Below are 16,510 nucleotides of genomic sequence, written 5' to 3' on the forward strand. Positions count from 1 at the left end.
ACATGTGTCAATCTTAACACCACGACATCGGCAACTACGACTGAAATGGGATCATGACCCTCGGCACTGGACGTTGGCGCAGTGGCAGAGCATGGTCTGATGAATCCCAATACCTGCTTCACCATGCCGATTGGAGGGCACGGGTCTATCGTCTACCAGGGGAAAGCTCCTTGACGCACGTATGGCGGGACGGAGACAAGCTGGCGGCGGCTCCGTTATCCTCTGGGGAGCATTCACGTGGACATCCATGTGTCCAGAAGAGCTCGTTCAATGCTCCGTGACGGCCAATGAATATCGTACACTGTTTGTGTACGCCTTCATGACGATCATGTTTCCTGATGTCAGTGACGGTTCTAGGCGCATAGTCCGGAACCGCGCGACTGCTACGGTCGCAGATTCGAATCCTGCCTCGGGCATGGATGTGTATGATGTCGTTATGTTAGTTAGGTTTAAGTAGTTCTAAGTTCTAGGGGACTGATAACCACAGATGTTAAGTCCCATAGTGCTCAGAGCCATTTGAACCATTTTTGAATCTGATGTCAGTGACATTCGAGGGACACAGTGGGGAGTTCCAATTGACGTGCTGGTCCCCTATCTCGCCAGATCTGAACCCGATCGAACACAATTCGAATTTTAAGCAAATTTCTAATCTTTCTATAACTTTTAAGTACTGTCAAGATGTGGCAGAATATCTGTCAGGTTTTTTTCAGATTGTTCTCCGTAACAAATAACAAGATCATCTGAAAGACGTCTGAGGTAACTATTAACACTGTCGGCAAGGTAGTTAACATAAGGCCGGCCGGTGTGGCCGTGCGGTTCTAGGCGCTTCAGTCTGGAACCGCGTGACCGCTACGGTCGCAGGTTCGAATCTTGCCTCGGGCATGGATGTGTGTGATGTCGTTATGTTAGTTAGGTTTAAGTAGTTCTAAGTTCTAGGGGACTGCTGACCACAGATGTTAAGTACCATAGTGCTCAGGGCCATTTAATTAACATACAAGATGAACAGTGAGGATCGCATTACACTACAGTGGGACATGCCTGAAATTACTTCTACATCCAATGATGAGTGTCGATCCTAGACAACTTGCTGCGTCCTCAATCAATTAACAACTCCCGTTCGATACCACGTGTGACTGTATTTTAATTAACAACCGAATGTGTGGAATTGAGTCAAATACTTTTAAGAAACTAAGAAATGTTGCTCGATTGGTTCTTGCGCGCCTTTCAGGATTTCATGTGAATAAAGCACAAGATGGGGTCAGCAGGACCAGTGCTTTCGGAATATATGTTGGTTGATAGCGTGGTAGGGCACAGTCTGGTGCAGCCAGTAACCATTTTTAATTTTTTATTTTTATTTATTTTTTGCAGAGTTATAACTTCTAACACCTGTTACAAGTGATGTATGAAGTGATGTGGACTACATGGGCCTCTACTGTGTCTTATTTTGGGATGTGACGATTCCGTTAGCAAAGTTAGGCCTCATATTTTCATTTGTAGACGTAATTTGCTACTAATGGCAACGCTAGACTTAACGCGAAGGCCAAACAGAGATGGGGAACAGTTCTGGTGGAGGCAGCCATCGCGAATCATACAGCTGGACGTCTGCCAATAGCTTATATTTCTTCGCAGTGCTGCGTATTTCCTTTAGCTCAAAGAGCCTGCATGTTATGTCCTTTGTTGCACTTCCGCGTCTGCCGCGACAGCTGCTCATTTTGCAGATTACTGCTCCTGGAAAAACACTTTTGGTTAACCTGTGTATAATGCCTTTCCTACCGACGGATTTGTTATACTGGAGACATACGTTCGGTTTAAGGGATTTTCAGTAGCCCACCTTCCTCACGCCCTAGTCTTCAGGAAATGGAACTCCCATGTACGCTTCTCAGCGATATGATCTTGCAGGTATATTCAGTGATATATGTGGATACTGTCTGCAAAATGTGGTTGCGAATAGTGTTGGTAATAAAGAAGTAATAAATTCAAACGTCATACCTGATGCTGAAGTTTTCGTGCATGAAAAGCGATAATGTAGCAAGCGGCAAACTTCTTTCCCTTTATTATTCTATGGTAGTGTCACCGAGAAAAAGTTTCGAAAAGTTTGAAATTACGTCTAAAGTTTTTGGAAATCGTTAAGTGCTCTTTTTCTTACTGGTTGAATATCGTCTGGGTGATTTGCGCGCCCTGCGTTATGCTGCCTCAAGACGTACACAATAATGTCTTATTTGAATTATTGTGTCGAAAATCGGACCTAAAATTATACTTCTTAATGAGTATATTATGGTAACACTTTGAAGTTTTAAATTCTGTCAACGTTAATTTTAAATATAGGAAATGAAATTTTCATACCCCTATAAACCACTAGGTAGGCAACTTGTGACCGTTTTGTCGTTTTGCATCGTAGATCAGCATTTACAGGCAAGATGGTAAGGTCTTTGGCATTGTGCTGGTTTTCCGTTCACGTAGGTTTAATTACTTGAAGATTTTATTCAAAAATGGCTCTAAGCACTATGGGACTTAACATCTGAGGTCATCAGTCCCCTAGACTTAGAACTACTTAAACCTAAGGACATCACACACATCCATGCCCGAGGCAGGATTCGAACCTGCGACCGTAGCAGCAGCGCGGTTCCAGACTCAAGCGCCTAGAACCGCTCTGTCACAGCGGCCGGCAAGATTTTATTCCGATGTTATTTTAATTTCCCCACTTGGCTTAGTTGAATCATCAAAGAAATTTGGGAGTTTTTCAGATACATAACATTAACCTGTCTACAAGCCGTTTCCCTACAGTACTGACGTTTTCCGCATTAAAAGCCCCTGTGACAGTTCAAAACGCTGTAAAACATGCTATTCTATACTTTCTGTTGAGACAGACTAGAAGCTTACTTTTAGAAAAGCTATTTCGTTAACCGGAAGCACTCCCGACAATTTTTATTCGTCTATTTACTTCTGTTATGGTCCACCCAGTCATTGTCTCTAGCTACCTTTACGGAACTAAAAACTTTCCTAGGACGACGTGATATCTGATGCGGACTTAAGTAAAACTCTAGAAGAAGGATAGATAAATAATGTAATGCAGTTTAACACTGACGCTCACAATTTATTGTTTATACGTTAATTATTCAGTAGTCATGTAACAATATTATATGTTGAATCACACAATTCGGAAAAACTCGTCTGTTTCCTTCCAAATTTCAAGCTATACTCCTTTTACGGTAAATGATGACAGCCAAAATAGTTGCAGGATAAAGATTTATTAAAATTCTTGACCACGGTTTCGATATATCTAAATATACCTTCATCAGAAGTAAAATGCACTAAAATCACATCCTGCAATGGAGATTCATAAAACAATTGCGCCAAAGGCGTCGTCAGTAATTAAAACATCATCTCCATTTATACAACATAATTATGGAAAGAGGGTCGATGCGAACACAGCTTAGCACAGCTTGGCACAATTGTTTTATGGATCTCCGTTGCAGGATGTGATTTTAGTGTATTTTACTTCTGATGAAGGTATATTTAGATATACCGAAAACGTGGTCAAGAATTTTAATAAATCTTTATCCTGCAACTGTTTTCGCTGTCATCATTTACCGTGAAGAATTTCAACAGTTGCTGTTTCAACCATGTTTAAAATATTGATACTCCTTTTACTTTATCCTGCAGCAGTTGTTTATTCTTTTATTTTTTATGATACACGAGGTGTGGCTAGAAAAAAACCGGACTAGTACTGGTGAAACAATAAAACGAATGCAATAAGGCTAAAAGTCGCGTGGCCTGTCACGTGACTCTCGCTCCGCCTACTGCTCGAGTTTCATCTGCCTCCTGCACTCAGTCTGCCCGTGGCGTCTGTTTTAAGCAGTTGACGTTTTGTCTGTGCGTCGGAAAATGTTGAGTGTACAGAAAGAACAGCGTGTTAACATCAAATTTTGTTTCAAACTAGGAAAATCTGCAAGTGTTTGAGTGGTTTAAACGATTTAAAGATGGCCGCGAAGACACCAGTGATGACACTCGCACTGGCAGACCATTGTCTGCAAAAACTGATGCAAACATTGAAAAAATCGGTAAACTTGTTCGACAAGATCGCCGTTTAACAATCAGAGCAGTGTCTGAGTTAACAGGAGTTGACAAGGAAAGTGTTAGGCAGATTCTTCATGAAAGTTTCAACATGAACAAAGTGTGTTCAAAAATGGTTCCAAAGTGTCTCACAATTGAACAGAAGGAACGCAGAAGAATGATTTGTTCTGACATCCTGGAAAACATTGAAAGTGATCCCACCTTCTTACAAAATGTTATTACATGCGATGAATAGTGGTTTTTTACTTACGATCCCGAAACTAAACGCCAATCGATGCATTGGAAAACTCCTGGTTCTCCACGACAAAAAAAAGCACGAATGTCAAAATCGAAATTCAAGGCAATGATGATTGTTTTTTTTTTGACATCAGAGGGATTGTGCACATTGATTGGGTACCAGAGGGACAAACAGTGAATCAGCATTACTACATTAGCGTCCTGGCTACCCTACGTGAGCGAGTACGGAGAAAACGGAACGATTTGTGGAGAACAAAGTCATGGATCCTTCACCAAGACAATGCCCCAGCTCACAGTGCGTTGTCAGTGAAGACGTTTTTGGCAAAACACAACATTCCCATCTTAGATCATCCACCCTACTCACCTGATTTGGCCCCCTGTGACTTTTTTCTTTTCTCTAAAGTCAACTCAGCTTTGAAAGGAACTAGATTTGAGACTGTTGAAGCAGTAAAAGAAAAAGCGACGGAAGTAATGTATGGACTTACCGAAAATGATCTGCAGCATTGCTATGAACAGCGGAAAATTCGTATGGAGCGGTGTAGAGACAGAGGAGGAGAGTACATTGAAGGAGATAACATGAAATTGTAAATAATTGTAAATAAATGTTTTTTTCTAGCCGCACCTCGTATACCACAAAAAGGGGGAGCCAGCGTAAGCAACTATTCTGCCTTGTAACTCGAATGCAAAAACGGTCGCGTGAAAAAATTAAGAAACATATTACTTTTTATGATGATGAAGTGGTTCCCGACTCTGAATGGACCGGTGTTACACTACAACTACTGACCTACTGAGTAATTTTAGTCTTCTTGACTCCTCTTAACAATCTGAATGAAGTATAATGAAAACAGTAAGTTTAACGTATATATTCCTCAGCATACTAACATGCGTAGAATAAGCCTAGCTTATGAATGCCCGTTGGTAAAGATTCAGCTGAAATCATGTAATCAGTTCAAAAATTTTCATGGAATCTCTTAATTGGAAACTGCTGCTCATTATTCCGTTCTCATAATTTCCAGAATTATTGCACAGTCAGCTTAACAACTCATGCAACCCATCCAAGCTGCTTACAAGAGTAATATACAGAAGAATGGAAAACAAAACTGAGGATGCGCTAGATGTGTATGTTTGGCTTTAGGAAAGGCAAAGGCACCAGATGTAATTCTGACGGCACGGTTGATAATGGAAGGAAGACTAAAGAAAAATCAAGACGCGTTCATAGGATTTCTCGACCTGGAAAAAGCGTTAGACAATGTAAAATGGTGCAAGATGTTCGAAATTTTGTAAAAAGTAGGGATAAGCTGTAGGGAGAGACGGGTCATATACAACATGTCCAACAACCAAGAGGGAGTAATAAAAGTGGACGACCAAGAACGAAGTGCTCGTATTAAAAAGGGTATCAGGCAAGGATCTAGCATTTCACCTCTATTGTTCAATCTGTGCATCTACATCTACATCTACATTGATACTCCGCAAGCCACCCAACGGTGTGTGGCGGAGGGCACTTTACGTGCCACTGTCATTACCTCCCTTTCCTGTTCCAGTCGCGTATGGTTCGCGGGAAGAACGACTGTCTGAAAGCCTCCGTGCGCGCTCTAATCTCTCTAATTTTACATTCGTGATCTCCTCGGGAAGTATAAGTAGGGGGAAGCAATATATTCGAGACCTCATCCAGAAACGCACCCTCTCGAAACCTGGCGAGCAAGCTACACCGCGATGCAGAGCGCCTCTCTTGCAGAGTCTGCCACTTGAGTTTATTAAACATCTCCGTAACGCTATCACGGTTACCAAATAACCCAGTGACGAAACGCGCCGCTCTTCTTTGGATCTTCTCTATCTCCTCCGTCAACCCGACGTGGTACGGATCCCACACTGATGAGCAATACTCAAGTATAGGTCGAACGAGTGTTTTGTAAGCCACCTCCTTTGTTGATGGACTACATTTTCTAAGCACTCTCCCAATGAATCTCAACCTGGTACCCGCCTTACCAACAATTAGTTTTATATGATCATTCCACTTCAAATCGTTCCGTACGCATACTCCCAGATATTTTACAGAAGTAACTGCTACCAGTGTTTGTTCCGCTATCATATAATCATACAATAAAGGATCCTTCTTTCTATGTATTCGCAATACATTACATTTGTCTATGTTAAGGGTCAGTTGCCACTCCCTGCACCAAGTGCCTATCCGCTGCAGATCTTCCTGTATTTCGCTACAATTTTCTAATGCAGCAACTTCTCTGTATACTACAGCATCATCCGCGAAAAGCCGCATGGAACTTCCGACACTATCTACTAAGTCATTTATATATATTGTGAAAAGCAATGGTCCCATAACACTCCCCTGTGGCACGCCAGAGGTTACTTTAACGTCTGTAGACGTCTCTCCATTGATAACAACACGCTGTGTTCTGTTTGCCAAAAACTCCTCAATCCAGCCACACAGCTGGTCTGATATTCCGTAGGCTCTTACTTTGCTTATCAGGCGACAGTGCGGAACTGTATCGAACGCCTTCCGGAAGTCAAGAAAAATAGCATCTACCTGGGAGCCTGTATCTAATATTTTCTGGGTCTCATGAACAAATAAGGCGAGTTGGGTCTCACACGATCGCTGTTTCCGGAATCCATGTTGATTCCTACATAGTAGATTCTGGGTTTCCAGAAATGACATAATACGCGAGCAAAAAACATGTTCTAAAATTCTACAAGAGATCGACGTAAGAGATATAGGTCTATAGTTTTGCGCATCTGCTCGACGACCCTTCTTGAAGACTGGGACTATCTCTGCTCTTTTCCAATCATTTGGAACCCTCCGTTCCTCTAGAGACTTGCGGTACACGGCTGTTAGAAGGGGGGCAAGTTCTTTCGCGTACTCTGTGTAGAATCGAATTGGTATCCCGTCAGGTCCAGTGGACTTTCCTCTATTGAGTGATTCCAGTTGCTTTTCTATTCCTTGGACACTTATTTCGATGTCAGCCATTTTTTCGTTTGTGCGAGGATTTAGAGAAGGAACTGCAGTGCGGTCTTCCTCTGTGAAACAGCTTTGGAAAAAGGTGTTTAGTATTTCAGCTTTACGCGTGTCATCCTCTGTTTCAATGCCATCATCATCCCGTAGTGTCTGGATATGCTGTTTCGAGCCACTTACTGATTTAACGTAAGACCAGAACTTCCTAGGATTTTCTGTCAAGTCGGTACATAGAATTTTACTTTCGAATTTAATGAACGCTTCACGCATAGCCCTCCTTACGCTAACTTTGACATCGTTTAGCTTCTGTTTGTCTGAGAGGTTTTGGCTGCGTTTAAACTTGGAGTGGAGCTCTCTTTGCTTTCGCAGTAGTTTCCTAACTTTGTTGTTGTACCACGGTGGGTTTTTCCCGTCCCTCACAGTTTTACTCGGCACGTACCTGTCTAAAACGCATTTTACGATTGCCTTGAACTTTTTCCATAAACACTCAACATTGTCAGTGTCGGAACAGAAATTTTCGTTTTGATCTGTTAGGTAGTCTGAAATCTGCCTTCTATTACTCTTGCTAAACAGATAAACCTTCCTCCCTTTTTTTATATTCCTATTAACTTCCATATTCAGGGATGCTGCAACGGCCTTATGATCACTGATTCCCTGTTCTGTACATACAGATTCGAAAAGTTCGGGTCTGTTTGTTATCAGTAGGTCCAATATGTTATCTCCACGAGTCGGTTCTCTGTTTAATTGCTCGAGGTAATTTTCGGATAGTGCACTCAGTATAATGTCACTCGATGCTCTGTCCCTACCACCCGTCCTAAACATCTGAGTGTCCCAGTCTATATCTGGTAAATTGAAATCTCCACCTAAGACTATAACATGCTGAGAAAATTTATGTGAAATGTATTCCAAATTTTCTCTCAGTTGTTCTGCCACTAATGCTGCTGAGTCGGGAGGTCGGTAAAAGGAGCCAATTATTAACCTAGTTCGGTTGTTTAGTGTAACCTCCACCCATAATAATTCACAGGAACTATCCACTTCTACTTCACTACAGGATAAACTACTACTAACAGCGATGAACACTCCACCACCGGTTGCATGCAATCTATCCTTTCTAAACACCGTCTGTACCTTTGTAAAAATTTCGGCAGAATTTATCTCTGGCTTAAGCCAGCTTTCTGTACCTATAACGATTTCAGCTTCGGTGCTTTCTATCAGCGCTTGAAGTTCCGGTACTTTACCAACGCAGCTTCGACAGTTGACAATTACAATACCGATTGCTGCTTGGTCCCCGCATGTCCTGACTTTGCCCCACACCCGTTGAGGCTGTTGCCCTTTCTGTACTTGCCCAAGGCCATCTAACCTAAAAAACCGCCCAGCCCACGCCACACAACCCCTGCTACCCGTGTAGCCGCTTGTTGCGTGTAGTGGACTCCTGACCTATCCAGCGGAACCCGAAACCCCACCACCCTATGGCGCAAGTCGAGGAATCTGCAGCCCACACGGTCGCAGAACCGTCTCAGCCTCTGATTCAGACCCTCCACTCGGCTCTGTACCAAAGGTCCGCAGTCAGTCCTGTCGACGATGCTGCAGATGGTGAGCTCTGCTTTCATCCCGCTAGCGAGACTGGCAGTCTTCACCAAATCAGATAGCCGCCGGAAGCCAGAGAGGATTTCCTCCGATCCATAGCGACACACATCATTGGTGCCGACATGAGCGACCACCTGCAGATGGGTGCACCCTGTACCCTTCATGGCATCCGGAAGGACCCTTTCCACATCTGGAATGACTCCCCCCGGTATGCACACGGAGTGCACATTGGTTTTCTTCCCCTCTCTTGCTGCCATTTCCCTAAGGGGCCCCATTACGCGAAGCAATGATGGAAATAAAAGAAAGGTTCAGGAGTGGAATTAGAATTCAAGGTGAGATGATATCAATGATACGATTCGCTGATGACAATGCTATCCTGAGTGAAAGTGAAGAAGAATTACATGGTCTGCTGAACGGAATGAACAGTCTAATGAGTACAGAGTACGGATTGATAGTAAATCGAAGGAAGACGAAGGTTACGAGAAGTAATATAAATGAGAACACCAAGAAGGTTAAAATCAGGACTGACGGTCACGAAGTAGGTGAAGTTAAGGAATTTTGCTACCTAGGAAGCAAAACAACGGGTGGCGGACGAAGCAAGGAGGACATCAAAAGCAGACTAGCAATGGCAAAAACGGCATTCCTGGCCAAGAGAAGTCTACTAATATCAAATATTGGGCTTAATTTGAGGAAGAAATTTCTGGAGTACAGCACTGTATGGTAGTGAAACATGGACTGTGGGAAAACCAGAACAGAAGAGAATCGAAGCATTTGAGATGTGCTGCTACAGACGAATGTTGAAAATTAGGTGGACTGATAAGGTAAGGAATGAGGAGGCTCTGCGCAGAATCGGAGGAAAGGCATATGTGGAAAACACTAATAAGGAGAAGGGCCAGGATGATAGGACATCCATTAAGACATAAGGGAATGACTTCCATGGTACTAGAGGGAGATTTAGAGGGCAAAAACTGTAGAGGAAGACAGAGATTGGAATACGTCAAGCAAATAATTGAGGACGGAGGTTGCAAGTGCTACTCTGAGATGAAGAGCTTGGCACAGGAGAGGAACTGGTGGCTGGCCGCATCGAACCAGTCAGAAGACTGATGACAAAAAAAAGGTCCACCTATAAAGCTGTCTAGTTCCTTTGCCTGAACAAAATCCAATTTTTTCATGCGGTTCACGAGGATGTTATTGATCATCTTTTACACTAACAAGATGAGACAGATTGATTATAGTTATTTACATTTTGCGTGTCCCATTTCTTGGCACATGAAATAATTGCAAAATTGTTCCAGTTTTGAAGAGTGGTCTTCGTGCAAAACTGTGTGAACAATTTCGCAAGTTCCTTTTGCATTACTTCTCCTGGTTCTTTAATCGTAAATGTTGAAACAATCTCAACTCCAGGCGTTTTTCCTTTCTACACGTTCTGTTGCTATAACTCCGCTTCCTGTCTTCTGTCTTATTTCTTGCGCGTACATGTTTAGTTATGTGGGCCAACTTCATTACAGTAAAAATACAGCACTGTTTTAAATATTTTGTAATATTATTATGTTAGACCTAAATGATGCGACGTAAGTGTATTTTTGTTGTTGTTGCTGAACTTACACCGTGCCACTGACGTTTTAATTATGATATTATTAGCTAGACTATGATTTGACAGCATGTTATCTCGAAATTAAGGATGGAATAATCGGTTCTATTGCTGAAGATATATCTTTTTTGTTTAGTTTTGATAGGCTAATGGTGGTGGACGCATCCTGTGTGCGCTTTATGGCCTGTTTTTATTCCTTAGTATGTGCTATTTCTTTGTAAATATTATTTTTTCTTACCTTCACACGTTTCATTATTATCTAGGTTTCCTCACTGTATGTTTGTATACCTATGAAGAAATCTGAGGCGTCAATACTCGAAGAGAGATAATGTTTTACTGCTGCCGCTGATTACTAGTGTCGTCATCTTCAGTTTTTTTCTCGTACGGCGTGATTTCTGAATGCTGCAGTTGAGTATGCAAAGATACGCACCCATACTGTCACGAAATTGTTTTTTTTTTTCTTTCGAATAATACATTTGGAGGGTACGATGAATCTACTTTGGCTACTCATCATTGTATTAGATTTCTTCAGTTTCCAAATTTCCTTCATCCTTTTAGAGTGTTGTTCCCTTTCTTCTTGAGTCCACTTTCGTCTAGTTATTTTCTTTCTCTCCTGAAATTCTGCCTTTTGAACTGCCTTTCTGAAATGTGTTCTGTTTTCTATTGTGTCTATTGTAACTCCAGCATTTTAAATGTCCTTTTCAGTCTCTATGAACCATGCTGGCTTGGATTTGTAGCTATTGAGTAATGTGAATATCCGCTTGGTTAGTCTGTTGTTATCCATTCTGAATATATGTCCAAAAAACTGTAGTCTCCTCCTCCTCATTACATCAGTTAGTTTCTCCGTTTTCAGATATAGCTCTCTGTTTGGTCTTAACCTGTATTCAGCATTATCGTTTCTTTTAGCTCCCAGTATTTTCCTTAAAATTCTTCTTTCGACCTTCTCTAGTTTCTCAAGATCTCCATTTCTTGTTAGTTTGTTTCTGCCGCAACAAAATTGTTTATTGTGTACTTCGCGTATTTCTTAAAAAAAATAAGAAAATTAACTACGTCCTCCATTGGACAGAGATATAGAGCCCCACGCTTGTTTTATACGCGCGAATTACGGCAGGAACTTCAATATTCTTCGAGATGATTGTTCTAGAGTCATGCGAAGAGCATGCAGGATGTTTTCAAACAGGAGACGGATTCGCTGACGATCGTATCGCAGAGTGAAATGTCTGAAAAGCATCTAGCCTATTGTCTCACATGATTAGTCTTCCTGTTATTCTGCACTGTGTTGTTAACTGGATACGTGTGCGTGTACGACAAACTGAGTGACTGTTCTCTTCGAGTAGGCGGTGCCAAAGGGTCACCTTGCTGTTGCTGTATTCGTGGCAGCACGTGAAGGATGAATGTCGTCTCCATAGAGGAAGACAAGAAGGGGACTGCGGCCTGGGGTCATGTTGGAGCACCAGCTCATACGGAGTCGTGCTGCACGAGTCATCTAGCATTCATGTCAAGTGATTTAGAGAAATATCAGGAAAGCAAGACTAGAGTTTCCAATAAAATAGATCGTAGGCTTCTCCTTATTGTGTTAGAAGAGCGATATTTCCAGTCTACTGCATAGGAGCAGAAGAAAAGGTAATTTCGAAATAGTCTTTCTATACTCTTCACACAAACTCCTAAGATCATACTGTTATTATGACGTCAATCAACAGATGGGAGCCAGTGAGCGAGGTTAGCTACATACACAGTACCAGAACCCACAACACACGCTTTAAAAACAAACAGATCAATGACTTTTTAACGAAGAACAGCAAACGAAAGCATTTAGACGAAATCTAGTCTCAGATGAAGTCAAATGTCATCTAGGAGGAATCAACACAGTAACGTTCTATGATCTCATGTTAAAGCTGAGTGGTACATGATCGTCAACGAGAAAATAACAACTAACGAAAAATTCGACAACATGCATCGCGGCAGAACTTTCATATATGAAATATGTGGTCTCGTCGGTAGGGTAATACACAGGTTCACTTTCGGAACCTCAGCTATGAACTAAATCGCACAATCTCAAATTATCTCGATGTAATAGAAAGGATAAGGCCACGAGCGCTGCGGTACCGGCGATCCGGAAATCTATGCAGTAGTCTGAATAATCGGACACACGCTTACTTAGATAATTCACAACCGACCAACCGTTTTCAACGACTATTACTCACAAATATAACACTAGCCAACAGTGAGTTTAACTGGTATTAAATAAATGTTTGTTAACTATACCGACGACAACGATAACGAGAACAACGATGAAAAACTCGAATTAGCTCTCGTTTCCAAGTTACAGGGGTGGGAGGTGCATTTAATTGTACATTTTTTTTTTTTAGCGTTGATTGTCAATCCCTACTCTTATAGGCTTTTAAATCCCGCTAATGGCAGACAGAGTAATGAAGTTTCAAGTAACAATAGCTCAGTGTATTTTGTCGCCATTTTTAGCCAGGACTCGTAGCAACAAGGCGAAGGGGAAGAGGGAGGGAGGAGGGGGCGTGTTCCATTTAAGCGTAGATTCAGTCTGGTACATACTTGACAAGAAGAAGGGACCGGTTGGTAGGACATGTTCTGAGGCATCAGGCGATCACAAATTTAGCGTTGGAGGACAGCGTGGAGGGTAAAAATCGTAGAGGGAGACCAAGAGATGAATACACTAAGCAGATTCTGAAGGATGTAGGTTGCAGTAAGTACTGGGAGATGAAGAAGCCTGCACAGGATAGAGTAGCATGGAGAGCTGCATCAAACCAGTCTCAGGACTGAAGACCACAACAACAACAACAATCTGTGTTCTGTTCGCATGCTGAAGAAGGTTTCACTGAAGTGTAGTTAGTGCGGGTGGTCATTGCGGATGCTGTGGTACAATGCACCACGCAAATGCGTAAGCAGTATCGACAATTTTGCTACATTTGTGCATTTATGGACAGGCCATTTTGAAATGACAAAGGACAATAACGTCATATATTAGGAAGACGTATATACTGTACTTTGGCTGTGAAATCGGGACCAGGACAAGCCTGGGCTTCTCATCTATGTTGCACATCTTTTCTCTTTGAAGCGTAAAAGATCTTCCATGGCCTTTGCTGTACCCATGATCTGACGGTAACCATCAAATCATGTGAATGATTATTTGTTGTATGACATCTCCATTAACACATGGTATTTCCAAGAAGAAAAAGTTTTCCTTGACATCGGAAGTTCACTGAGGCTTTTTGCAGATGATGCTGTGGTGTATCGAGAGGTTGTAACAATGGAAAATTGTACTGAAATGCAGGAGGATCTGCAGCGAATTGACGCATGGTGCAGGGAATGGCAATTGAATCTCAATGTAGACAAGTGTAATGTGCTGCGAATACATAGAAAGATAGATCCCTTATCATTTAGCTACAAAATAGCAGGTCAGCAATTGGAAGCAGTTAATTCCATAAATTATCTGGGAGTACGCATTAGGAGTGATTTAAAATGGAATGATCACATAAAGTTGATCGTCGGTAAAGCAGATGCCAGACTGAGATTCATTGGAAGAATCCTAAGGAAATGCAATCCGAAAACAAAGGATGTAGGTTACAGTACGCTTGTTCGTCCACTGCTTGAATACTGCTCAGTGGTGTGGGATCCGTACCAGATAGGGTTGATAGAAGAGATAGAGAAGATCCAACGGAGAGCAGCGCGCTTCGTTACAGGATCATTTAGTAATAACGAAAGCGTTACGGATATGACAGATAAACTCCAATGGAAGACTCTGCAGGAGAGACGCTCAGTAGCTCGGTACGGGCTTTTGTTAAAGTTTCGAGAACATACCTTCACCGAAGAGTCCAGCAGTATATTGCTCCCTCCTACGTATATCTCGCGAAGAGACCATGAGGATAAAATCAGAGAGATTAGAGCCCACACAGAAGCATACCGACAATCCTTCTTTCCACGAACAATACGAGACTGGAATGGAAGGGAGAACCGATAGAGGTACTCAAGGTACCCTCCGCCACACACCGTCAGGTGGCTTGCGGAGTATGGATGTAGATGTAGATGTAGATACCCTAACATACCGTTGGCCATGCGACAAGTGCCTCATTGAGACGGACAGCCTGTTCCTGTCCTACCTGATTGCGATAGTGACAAGGGCTGTCGTGAAACTAGTGCTGTACCATCACTTTCAAAACCCAGTTCTTCGAAAGATCCTGGTTTTGTTTGTAACGCTGATTGTACAGAGATTCACAAAATCACGTAGTGTGAACTTAACGGCCTAGTGAGAGATCTGGAATTACCGAAAGGTAAAGCCGAACTCTTGGCGTCAAGACTACAATGGAATTGTCTTGATAAGACGGTAAATGTGACAGCATTCCGTGAGCGCCATGTACCATTCCATCCATCTTCCGAATAATAAAGGAAGCGTCAGTCACTTGAACCAGGATCTCACAATGTTATGCACGAAGCACTTGTCGAATCCAACAACATAATTCTCCTTGCTCTTCATATAAAATTGAACCTAGTGAAAAACTTAGTTCAGTCCGTGGACAAAAATGGGGAAGTATTTCTCTATTTCCGCGAGAAATTTCCACGTGAGGGGAAAAGAGAAGACGGTATTTACGTTGTCCCCACATCCGAAAACTGTACGAAGATGAGCATTTCAACACATTCCTGAGAAGTAATGAAAGGTTAGCTTGGGATGTATTTGGTCAAGTGTCAACAAACTTTATAGGAAATAAGAGGGCAGAAAACTATAAGTATCTTGTGGCATATCTTCTGCAATTCAGTGCTACGTGTCCTTAAAGTTACATTTCCTAGGTTCCGACTTGAACTTCTTTCCCGACAACCGCGTCGCTATAGCCGACGAGCACGGAGAACGATTCCACTATCAAATTTCTGATATTGAAGTGAGACACCAGGAAAAGCAGAGCACATCAGTGTCAGCCGATTAATGCTGTACAATAATCAGCGAATCACGAGCAGAAAAATTACAAGCGCCAAGCAAAGCGGTTGCGTTTTCAGGGGGGTTCCTCCGAGGGGTAACACCGAGGTAAATACATGCACTATCTTATATAGGCTATAACGTAAAGTTATTATAACATCAAAACGAGAGCTAATCTTGCATTTTCATTAACATTTCAGTAGACCTGAAAACATAGAGATTAGCTGTTTTCATTCCAGTTGCGGAAGAAAAGTAAAATTTTGATGGCTAGTGTAATTAGAACATAAAATAATAAATTTTAATTAGAATGAGGCAGTGCTATTAGGCACGGACAGAACACGAAGACCCCATAACTACAACTAAAGGAAAAAGAGATCTGCGACAGTGGTCGCTCAAGACTGAAATGTCACAAACTGTCCAGTTTTCATCAGATGACGGAAACAACCGTAGATACAGCACAAGACAAAATTACTGCGTTACACTTTTAGATGTTAATTTTTTGTAGCAATATTCCTATGTACAATAATTTGTTAAGTTATTCGGAAATATTAGTTTCGCGTATTCAAGAAAGTGACGGACACCTATTCGGTTGTCATGCATCTCCTGAACGAATGCATGAGAGTAATTTCTGACATTAAGAAAGGTACTACTTTGGAAACCTCTTTACTAATGCGTTGCAGACACTACTTCGTACTAAAATTAGTTTAGACCTGACTTACTCCATTACGCATGGAGAGATGGAGAAATGACCTGCGCTATGCCTCTGTACATCGCTTTTCTTATTCTCATAGCCCTTATTCCTGATGGAAGGAACAGCTTTGTTTGACAGTTTACATCGCATACTTGTCCTCTAAACTTGCTCTGTTCCCTAGATTATTCACTCTGCACGAACGCCAATTAGTAAGGGCAAATGAGAGATTTGAAAAAGTAATTAAAGCTCAGAGCGAATAAATAAAAATTTCAAAGTTTTTTAAAGTCGCTTTTGACTGTAAAACTATTTATTCATAAAATTCAGTACAGCCATGTAGTCATTATCAAGTGGAGTACTGAGAAAACTGTGCTTCAAAATATGTCAAAATTTCGGCAAATATCTAGCACGTGAACTGTCAATATCACG

General features: G+C 41.9%; 1 long non-coding RNA gene across 2 annotated transcripts in view; it reads right to left on the reverse strand.

The window, feature by feature from the left end:
* Positions 1-16,510, reverse strand: part of LOC126418946 (uncharacterized) — a 99,461-nt gene that overhangs the window by 27,151 nt on the left and 55,800 nt on the right. The gene's annotated exons all lie outside the window — the stretch shown is intronic.

Source organism: Schistocerca serialis, chromosome 9 (assembly GCF_023864345.2).
Source record: "Schistocerca serialis cubense isolate TAMUIC-IGC-003099 chromosome 9, iqSchSeri2.2, whole genome shotgun sequence".
Lineage (NCBI taxonomy): Eukaryota > Metazoa > Arthropoda > Insecta > Orthoptera > Acrididae > Schistocerca > Schistocerca serialis.